Source organism: Chrysochloris asiatica, unplaced genomic scaffold (genome assembly GCF_000296735.1).
Source record: "Chrysochloris asiatica unplaced genomic scaffold, ChrAsi1.0 scaffold00010, whole genome shotgun sequence".
Lineage (NCBI taxonomy): Eukaryota > Metazoa > Chordata > Mammalia > Afrosoricida > Chrysochloridae > Chrysochloris > Chrysochloris asiatica.
The window spans coordinates 18,403,515-18,415,099 of record NW_006408528.1 but is presented as its reverse complement, the minus strand read 5'-3'; the positions used below and the strand labels follow the sequence as shown (position 1 = coordinate 18,415,099).

The 11,585-nt window shown below is 35.9% G+C and overlaps 2 pseudogenes; both read left to right on the top strand.

Moving 5' to 3' along the window:
* LOC102815020 overlaps positions 1-4,781 on the top strand; it is a 56,344-nt pseudogene extending 51,563 nt beyond the window's left edge.
* A 2,210-nt stretch (positions 4,782-6,991) lies between these two features.
* LOC102814645 overlaps positions 6,992-11,585 on the top strand; it is a 118,606-nt pseudogene continuing 114,012 nt past the window's right edge.

Below are 11,585 nucleotides of genomic sequence, written 5' to 3'. Positions count from 1 at the left end.
TGTCCTTCTTTATCTCTTATGCTGGTTTTTGTCTTAAAGTTCACCTTATCAGAGATTAGAATTGCCACTCCTGCTTGTTTATTGTTGCAGTTAGCTTGGTATATATATTTTTACATCCTTTAACTTTTACTCTGTATTTGTCTTTGTGTATAAGGTGTGTATTTTACAGGCAGCATATTGAAGGGTCTTGTTTTATTATCCAATCTGCCACTCTCTGTCTCTTCAATGGTGCATTTAATCCATTGACATTCAATTTAATTATTGATAGGTATGAATTAATTGCTGACATTATATTAATTTTTTGTTAGTGCTATTCATTCCTTTGTTCTGCATGCCTTCTAGTGCTGAGTTTGTCTTTTTTGTGCTATTTCTTGTCGACTTCTTAGTTTTTATGTTTGCTTGTTCTGCTTGGATGTTCATTTTCATGGTAAATTGTGAAGTATTAACTTTCTTTGGGTTTACCTTATAGTCTATTAACTTTTCTCTCCATTTAAGAGAATCTATTGTATCCTGTAATCTACCTGACATCCTCACCACCTGGATCTCTGTTCCTAATTTTATCCTTTCTTTGACAATGATGTTATTTTGATCTTCGGTTGACCTCCCAGCTCCTTTGAACTCCTTGCTGTAGTTTTGTTCTGTTTTGTACTCTGCTATTTGTCGATTGAGTTCCAGGTGGTGTTGCCATGCCTGTCAATCTCTGATTGTTGTCTGTTCTTGTTGATTTTCAGTCCAAAGAACTCCCTTTAGGATGTTTTCAAGTGCTGGATTGGTTTTCACAAAGTCTCTTAAATTCTGTTTATCCTGGAATTTTTGATTCCACCATTGTATTTGATAGTTTTTTCTGGATAGATGATTCTTGGTTGGCAGTTTTTTGTTTGTTTGTCTGTTTGTTTTTTTCTTTTAGGGTTTTATATATGTCTCCCCATTGCCTTCTTGCCTGCATGGTTTGTGCTAAATAGTCAGAGCTTAATATTATTTGCTTGCATTTGTAAGTGACACTTCTCTTTTCCCTGGCCACTTTTAGTATTCTCTCCTTGTCTTTGATTTTGGAGAGCTTGATTATTATATGTCTTGGTGACTTTCTTTTGAGGTCTATCCTTCCTGGCGTACGTATGGCTTCTTGAATGTTTATTTCCTCATCGTTCAAGGTATTAGGGAAATTTTCTTCCAGAAGCTCTTCAACTATCTCCTCTGTGGACTTCTCTGATTCTTCCTGTGCCAGAATGCCAATAATTCTGAAGTTGTTCTTCTTTATGTTAGCCAGCATGAATCTTAGACCCTCTTCAGATTTTTTTATCCTTTTTTCTTTTCACTTTTCTATCTTAGCAGCATTGAGAGATTTGTCTTCCAACTTGCTAATTCTGGCTTCCATCTCTTCTATTCTGCTCTTTCCCCTTTCAGTGTATTGCCCATTTCTGATATTTTTATTATTAGTCACCTGGCCCTCTTCTTGCAGATTTTGAATTGTTTCCAAAGATCTATCAATCTTGTTTGATTGCTCTTGTAGTAATTTCCTGACTTCTTCCTTGTTTTCTCCACCCCTTTTTGTAGCATTTGAATTTGTTTCCATAACATTCTTCTGAATTCCTTCTCAGGCAAATTCAAAGCCTGCTCTTTCTCTTCTGGAGAGCCTTTGTTTGTCTCCAGTTCATTTGTCTCAGTTACTCTTTTCTGTTTTGGGACATGTTTTGAGGTATTTTGTTGTGTTTTGCTTGTCATTTCCAATAGTTATGTGGGGTGTTTTCATGCTTAAATGGATGTTTGTTGTTGGGTTATTATGCTTACTGGGTGTCTCCTGGTGAATATGATCAGGAGATAGGCTTCCCTGTGCACATGTAATGCTTAGCAGCTGTTATTGGCTCTTGTCTCAATGGTGGAATATTATGGGGTGTGCTTGTAGTTTGGCTATATGGCTACGATTGCTGTCTCATCTTGGGTAATGTAGGGGGAAAAAGCTCCCAACTCCAGGAAAAATGTGTGATCAAAAGGACCCAAAGCAGAAGCAATATAAAAGCAGAGACAAAAACCACCACTTTGGAACAAAAATAAAACTGTGGCCTACTGTTCGGTCACCTTGCTACACAGGTAATGTGTGTGCACTGTAGAAGACTCCAGTAGTGGGTGAGGGTGTCTGTTCACTCAGGCCCCTCCTCTAGTCACCAACATGGAGGTCCAAAGATAGATATTGAGTAGTTAATGGGAGAAATATCATCCACTATTTTTGTCTCTGAAGGTCAATTAGTTATCTGTGTGTGCACAGTGTAATTCTTGAGATAGTTGTGTCCTTTTATGTTGGGGTTTTAAAGATTATTCTATGGTTTGTCTGCCAGGTCTGACAGGCCTGTTTTTTTCTTGCTAGATAGGCTGGAGTAAAGGGTTCTACAACTATACATGACTTTTTAATTTTTAAAGAATAAGTTAAGGTTTCAATCATGGGAACTTAACAAGATTTGTCTTGTATTGGAAATGTTGAGAATATTATCAAGTTTTGAATTTAGGAAGACAAAAATAACTATAACAAATAAATAATCTTTAAATCCAATGTTAGACACCAAATTTATTTTTATTTTAAAGTTCTTGATGGATGAGGGCCTATTTTGAAGGAACAAAACAAAAATTCTCTTTCAGTTCTTTGTCTACAAGTAATCAGGGTCAGGAGCAGCAAACAAGTCCATGACCTTTCAAAACTAGAACAATAAAGAGTCAAACAAAAAGCGCAAAATCACGTTTGGAACAATATTATTAATGACATCAAAGAAACAGGTCTTTGATATAAGCTCCTTAAGGATTTATTAAGAAATATCAACAATTCTTTTCTTATTACTGAGAAATAACATTTTAAAACTAATACTTTGACATGAGTAAAACTTCCAGCAAAGGTCTCAACCGAATGTCTTCTTGTCCTAAGTAATTCTATTTTGTGTTTCTTAAGACAGTCTTTGTCATACAGTACCTCCTGGTACCTTTTTAAATTTTCCCTTTTCCTTTTGCCTTAAAACCAACTTTTTTTTAGGAGGAAGAAAAAAGTGATTTTGCTTACCTTGCTCACATAGGTATTAAAGAAAACAAGCTAAGGTTAAAGTCAGAGAGAAGAACCTATAGTTAGAATATACTAACTATATGCTTATATCTTTAGAATAGAAAAAAATATAAGATATAAGCATATAGTTAGTATATTCTAACTATAGGTTCTTCTCTCTGACTTTAACCTTAGCTTGTTTTCTAAAAGGGACTTTAGAATAGAAAAAAATATAAGTCCCTTTTCTTCCCATAAACATAAGAATACTTAGCATGTTTAATTGTGATCATTTTATTCTTTCAACAACCTCTTTACTTTCATATTTTAACAGTCCACCAGCATAATGCAGATCTAGCTCCATTATTGTTCCCTTGATCATTTCCCAGGAACTATTTTAGCTTTGTTGATCTCAGAAACTAGGCTACAGGTACCTGATCTAATGTGTCAGAATATATGTTAGGTTGGCAGTCAGCAATTCTGAGAAAATGCACCTAAACCACCCTTCACACCACCTTGTAGTAGTCTTTTAAAATTGTTCCAAGAAATTTATAGTTGGCAAAAATTCTGGCACTTAGAGACTTCCTTGGAGTGTAGTAACTCTGTAGGATAAATATTGGACTGATAACCAAAAGGTCGGAGTTGGAATCCACCAGCCTTTCCATGAGTAGAAAGATGAGGCTTTATGTTCATGCAAAGACATACAGCCTCAGAACCCCTATACAAAGTTGATGAGAGTCAGAACCAACTCTATGGTACTTAATAACAATAGAGCCAGCCTACAAAAAAAGTCTACTTCTATAAAAGCAGTCAAGCAAGAGCTTGCCACCTGCAGCTTTAGAAATGTTATCCAATCAAGAACACCCCAAATGCACCCCCTTAATTGCACTTTTTGCCTTTATCAATCTTTGTAATTCTAGACTCCTCAGAGCACTTTGTTTAGAGATTCTTGAGTCTGTGTTTTCCCATTTTGCAAAACATTCTTTCATTAAAAAAAATTTTAATTTTGTGTTTGAAACAGACTTGTAGGTTTTACTTATATTTTAGCAGATGCTGTCTACTAACTTGTTGCAAACAAATCTATGTAATTAGATAAACTCTCTAAATCTTCTACTTGATTATACATTCCTACTGTTGATAAAGAAAAAGCAAAGGGAAAAACAAAGCAGTCTTTAAGTGCTAAATTGCATTTTAATATATTTAAATTTCTATTGGATACCTAACTCACATAGCTCTAGCTTAGGAGAACATGTAATTCATTTTTAGGAAAGTATGTAAATTATTCTAATTTACAAGTGAAACTAGAAAGACTGGGGGGTGAGTGTGTGTGTGTATGAAAGAGAAAAATCTTATATAAGGATAATTTAATCAAATTGTTAAACACAGGTCATTGAAGAGTCAAAGAATTAGAGTTAGAGGGAGTACTATTCTAAAAGAAATCCCTGAAGCAGCTTCCATGGAAGAGCAAAAATAAACAGATGATAAAATGACTAGGCCAGAGAAAACTGAAAAAGCAAAATTAGAAGCAAGGTGTCATCATCTGGGACAAAAGCCAAGAAGTTTAAATTTCTTAAGGAAACAATTGTAGAAAAGATAAAGATATTTTTATTCTGGTGGTTACATGTGTAAAGCAAAAGTGAAGAACAAGCAACTTCCCAAGATGGAGGTCACTGGTAACCACAGGACCGTTCCTCAACAGAAACAACCACTTGTTAGCAAACTGATTAAAAGAGAGGAACTACATGAATCTTTTAATCCATAATATTTCTTCTTAATATGTTATTTTTCATTTTTTTACTATCATTTGAGACTGACAGCTTTGTATGTGTGTACATATGTGTGTGTTGTTATTGTTAGGGTGTGTGTAGACTTTGGATTCGTTGAAGAATGCATTGATGAAGAGGACATGTTAAAGTAACGTAATCTATTCAAAAATAATTGTATACATTATCTCATTCATAGTTCTAACTGGTTCCAACATGTACCAAGCAAGTTTCACAGTTTTAATGTTTTGGCTTTACTTATTTCCTTCTAATGATAGCTTTGTATGCTATCATTTGATATTCAATACAACCTCTTGTATTTATTTCTTCTGTATTTTCTTTTGTACTTTGTAAAACTTGAGTTTAAGACTACAAATTGGGAGAAAGGTCAAATATTTCAAACAAATAAATACATGGAGTTCTGAAAGATTTGTTATCTCTTTGCTTGAACTTGAATGGCCTAAAGTGTGTTTAAGCTTTAACAAAAGAAATATACTTAGGCAAAATGGCACTGTGGGTTAATTACTGGATTGCAAGGTCAGTTTGAACAACAAGGCCAGCGGTTCAATCTCACCAACCACTCCTTAGAAACCCTATGCAGAGTCGCTATTAGTAGGAACTGATTCAACAGTACTTCACAACAATGACATTACTTATGTGACTTGACTAGAGATTAATGTTGTTGTTGTTATGTGCCATGGAGTCGGTTCCGACCCATAGCAATCCTGAACAGGGTTTCCAAGGCTGTAAATCTTTACAGGATCAGAAAGCCTCCTCTTTCTTCCGTGGAGCAGCTGGTAGTTTTGAACTGCTGACCTTGAAGTTTGCAGCCCGATTTGTAACCACTATGCTACCAGAGCTCCACTGCTATTAAAGCTAGTATTTTTTTATTCATTTCTATATTGTTTTGGTGTTGAAGATGTGAATGTTTATGTATACTGACTGCTGAATGAAGTATTAATGTGCACTTTTGTGCCTTTTCAATAATTTTGCATAATCTTTCAAAAAGTGTTTATATTAATTTCATATATTAAAAAGTAGATGGTATGCCAACCAGAAACACAAGTTACTACACAAAACTCTGCATGTCATTCCCATCCAATTGCCATCAAGTCGATTCCAACTCATAGTGACCTATATTTTCTGACACTGTAAACCTTTAAGGGAGTAGATATCCTCAGTCTTTCTCTTGCAGAGAGACTGCTGGGTTTGAAACGCAAACCTTGTGGTTAGCAGTCCAGTGTTTAACCTGCAGCACCACCAGGTCTTCTTCCTGTGACTTGGGGATTTTGTACAAGCAATCTTGAGTGTACAAAATACCAAACTTTGAAACATTTACTCAATCTGCCATAGAATTCAGCTTTTTTATTTTGTCACTAATATCTGTATTACTCAATGGCCTTGTGCAAATATGATATGTTGCTTAGGCATATTTTTATCTTATGAAGAGCATTTCATCCTGACTTTTATGAAAATTTCAATTCATATAATTTTTTATTCCTATTTTTTAAACTTTTTATTGTGAATTGAGTGAAGGTTTATAGAGTAGACCATCAGTTTTACAGTCAATAAATCATATATCTCATTTCATTCAATGAGTGCAATCCCCTATACGTAACATCAGTTATCTCACTTCCTCCCTGTGATTCATGTTTCCATTCCACCTTCTTCCTCAACCTTTGTGAATTCTGTCCTTAGATAAATGTTGCCCTTTGAATGGTAACCATTTGTGTTGATGGTTGAATGATTGACCAGTTGTCCGACCCCACCTCCCCATATACCTTTCTATTGTTTAGAAAAAAACTGAGGCACCATGGTGAGTTCAGTGCCAAACCAGAAGTTGAGCAGGTGCCTCTGGTCTCTTTCTTAACTATAAGCCTGGTCTTTTTTACAATTTTGAGTTTTGTTCCACATTTTCTTCTACTCTATCCAGGACCTTCAAATGTGATCCCTTTCAGAACAGTTGATAGTGGTAGCCAGACAACATATAGCTCTTCTGGGTTAAAGGTCATGAACACTGATGCTTACATGTGACATGTACAAGGGACTGCTTGGACTAACTGATTCCAAGCATCTTCAATTGCATTACTCTTCTTTTCTGTACACAAGGAGAGACCAATAGTTGTACCTTAGCCACTTACGTGCTTTTAAGATCCCAGTCACTATTCACAAAAGTAAAATGTAGAACATTGTCTTTAAGGACTATGTTATGCCGATTGACCATGGTGTCCTCGGAGACAATGATTCTGAGCCCCAGGCCCAGCAATTCATTCCTTCAAGTCGTCTGGTAATGTTTAAGAAGTTTTCATAAACTTCCAATATGCTCCGCCATCTTCTTTGATACATTTGCAGCAAATATCTCTTTTTGTACAAATATTCTCAGTCAAACCTTTATACATTTGTTGCTGTATTTCTACTCTCCCTCCCACACCCATTCAGCCTGTGTAGCTGTATAAATAGCTACCCATAGAACACTGTTTTTGCAGGACTGTGTATGTAACTTCTATTTGCTTGCATTCCTTCCTGTGTCTTCACCTGTCTTCATCATTTTTCTGCCAATCTCCCTCTTGTATATTGCCTTCCCCATTACCCAGGTTAGCATGTATCTACCCTCTAGCCCGTTAATTACACTCCTTTCCGTTGGAACCCTGGTAACCATCAAAGAATGTTCCTTTTAGCATGAAAAGATTTTCTTGACTTTTTATAATAGTAGTCTCATACAAGATTTATCCTTCTATGATTGATTAATTTCACTCAGCGTATCTCCAAGTTTATCCACATTATGAGGTGCTTTACAGATGCATCATTATTCATCAAAGTTGCATAGTATTCCATTGTGCATATGCACCAAAGTTGTTCATCCATTCTTCCATTTATTAGCATTAAGGTTGTCTCCATCTTTTTGCTATTATGAATAGTGCTGTTATGAGCATGGGTATGCATATATCTACTCATGTCATGGCTCTTATTTCTTGAGGATATGTATCAAGTAGAGGGAGTGCTGGGCCATATGGTAATGCTATTTCCAACTTTTTGAGCACCACACTGTTTTCCACAGTGGTTGCACCATTTTACAGTGCCATCAGCATTGTAGGAGGGTTACAGTCTCTCCACACCCTCACCAATATTAGATGTTATCTGGTTTATTGAAATTGTTATTAATGCTGGTATGAGAGCTTATCTCAGTTGTGTTTTGGTTTCCATCTCTCTAATGGCTAATGATCACAAGTATTTCTTCAGATGTTTGTTGGCCACCTGAAAGTCTTCTTTGGTGAAGTGTCTGTTCATGTCTTCTGTTCATTTTTTAATGGGTTTATTTATCTTTTTCTTGTAGAGGTGTTGAAGTTTCCTATAAATTTTAGAGATCAGTCTCTTGTCTAATATGTCACTGCAAAAAAAATTTTTCCAAGTCTATAGGTTCTCTTTTTACTCTTTTGGTGAAATATTTTTATGCACATAAGTGTCTAATTTTTGGAAGGTCACGGTCACTTAGTTTGTCTTCTTTTGTGTGTGAATTTTTAGTTATGTTTGCTAGTATATTTATACCATGTTTCAGAGTCCCTAAGTTTGTTGCTTTTTTTGTCATAGTGGTGATCTCTGTAGTTCTAGAATTTACATTTAAGTCTTCAATCCATATTGAGCCCATTTTTATAAAGGGTTTGAGATATGGCTCTTGTTTAATTCTTCTGCAGATGGATTTCCAATTTTGCCACATGTATCAGGTGACCATTATTCCATTACCATATGTATCAGGTGACCACAGGTGAATGGATTTATTTGTGGGTTGTCAATTCTGTTCCATTGATCTATGTTTCTTTACATGTACCAGTACTACTGTGGCTATGTAGTAGGTTATGAGATTGAGAAGTGAGAGACCTCACACTTTGTTTTTCTTCGTTAGTAATACTTTTTTTCCTCAGGTCTGTTTGCTTTCCATATAAAGTTAGTGATTAGTTTTTCCATACCTTTACGTCTGAATTGTTGGAATATGGACTAGGATTGCATTGTATCTATAGATCACTTAGAGAGTGTTGACTTCTTCACAATGTTAAGTCTTCCTATATTCCTGGTATATTCTTTCCTTTTTGTAGTTTTGGTTTCTTGTAGTAATGCTTTGTAGGGCTTTGTATAGGGCTTCTGTTTCTCAGGTTCAATCTATTCCTAAGTATTATATCTTTTGAGTGGCTATTGTAAATGGTCTGATTTGTTAATTTCCTGATTTCCTCTCAGCACTTCCTTTTTAGTGTAAAAGATTCCAGCTGATTTTTGTATGTTGATCCTGAATCTTGCCACTTTGCTGAGCTGCTGCAAAGTTAAGTGCCATCAAGTCAGTTCAGACTCATAGGGTTTCCAAGAAGTGGCTGGTGGGTTTGAGTCACCGGCTTTATACTTAGCAATCTAGTGCCCATCCTACAGAGCCACAGTTTCAATAATTCTCTAGCTGAATCTTTGGGGTTTTCTATGTATAGGATCACATATTTACAAAGAGTTTTTTACTTCTTCTTTGCTAGTTTGGATGCCTTTAATTTTCCTTTCTTGCCTTAGAGCTCAAAGACTTCCAGCACAATAATGAATTGTTGTTGTTAAGTGCCTCAAGTTGGTTCCAACCCATAGTGACCCTGTATAGGGTTTCTGAGGAGCAGCTGGTGAACTTGAAACACTGACCTTACAGTTCAAATGGCTTTGCAGTCTGACATATTAACCCACAGCGCCACCCCAGGACTCCTGCAATAATGAATTGTTGTTGTTCTTAAGTGCCGTTAAATTGATTCCAACCCTGTATAGGGTTTCCAAGGAGCAGCTGGTGAGCTTGAACCACAGACCTTGCAGTTCAAATGACTTTGCAGTCTGACACATAAGCGCACAGCACCACACCAGGACAAATAGGAGTGGTGAAAAAGGACAACCTTGTCTAGTTCCTATTTGCAAGATACATGCTTCCAGCTTCCCTCCATTGACAGTAATGTTGGCTGTTGGTGTGTAGCTATGCCTTTAATTGTACTGAGGAATTTCCTTTCCATTCCTATTCTTATTAAATGTCTTAATCAGATATTGAGTGTTGGATTTTGTCAAATGTATTTTCTGCATCAATTGATATGATAATGTGGTTATTTTCCATTTTTTAATTATGTGGCAGGTATTTTCTAATATGGAATTATCCTTGCATTTGTTGTTGTTAAGTACCATTAAGCCAGTTCAGACTGATGTACAAAAGAATGAAGAATGGCTCAGTCTGGAGCTATCCTCATAATAGCTACAAAAGTTGAGTCCATTGTTGTTGCCCACTATGACAATTCATCTTGTTGGGGGTCTCCCACTTTTTCACTGTCTTGCCACCTTACCAAGCATGATGCCCTTCTCCCGGGAGTGGTTAGTCCTGATAATATGTTCAAAGTATGAGAGATGAAGTGTGGTCATTTTGGCTTCTAAGGAGTACTCTGGTTGTACTTTTTACACACAGATTTGTTTTTTTTATTCTGGCAGTCCATGTTCCTTTTAACAATCTTCTCCAACACTATAACTCAAATGCATCAATTCTGTGGTCTTCCTTATTCATTGTCCAACTTATACATACATATGAGGTATTGAAATAGCATGGCTTGGGTCAGACACATTTAAAGTCCTAAAATTAGAACTTTGCTCTAGAACACTTTAAAGAGGTTTTGTGCAGCATATTAACTAATGCAATATGTCCTTTAATTTCTTGACAGTTGCTTCCAGAAGTGTTGGTGGTGGATCCAAGAAAAATGAAGTTTTGACAATTTCATTCCTTTCTCCAGGATGTTCTTTATAGTTCTGGTGGTAAGGATTTCTGCTTTCTTTACATGGAGGTACAACCCATGTAAAAGCTGTGGTCTTTAATCTTTATCAGTAAGTATTTTAAGTCCTATTTGCTTACTGCAAGCAAGGTAGTATCATCTGCATGTTGTAGGTTGTTAATGAGTCTTCCTCCAATCCAGATGCCACGTTTTCATCATATTATTCAACTTCTTGATTTATTTGCTCAACATATAGATTGACTAAATATGATGAAAAAATGCAAACCTAATGCACATCTTTCCTGATTTTAAACCATTCAGTGTACCTTTGTTCTGTTTGAACCATTATCTCTTGATCTACACACAGGTTCATCATAAGCACAATTAAGTGTTCCAGAATACCCATTCTTCCTAATGTTGTCCATATCCTGTCATGATCCAAAGAGCTGAAAGCCTTTGCAAAGTCAATAAAGTACAGGTAAACATCATTCTAGTATTCTCTGCTTTCAGCCAAGATCTATCTAGCATCAGCAATAATCCCTCATTCTGTGTCCTCATCTGAACCTCTGGCAGCTCCCTGTCAATGTACTGTTGCATTCTTTTTTAAATTATCTCTAACAAAATTTTACTTGCATTTGATATTAATAATATTGTCTGATGATTTCCTCATTTCCATTGGAATAGGCACACATATGGGTGTCCTCCAATCATTTGGCTGGTAGCTGTCTTCCAAATCTCTTGTCATAGATGAGTGAGTGCCTCCAGTGCTACATCAATTTGTTGAAATATATCCATTTATATTTCATCAATTCCAGGGGCATTGATCTTTGTCAATAACTTCAATATGCCTTGGACTTCTTCCTTCAGTAACATTGGCCCTTGATCATATGTTACCTCTTAAAATGGTTGGACAACAACCATTTCCTTTTGGTATGGTGAATCTATGTATTCCTTCAATTTTCTTTTGAGGTTATCTGCATCATTCAATATGTTGCCCAAAGAATTCTTCAATATTGTAAGTATAGGATTGAATATTTTCGACAG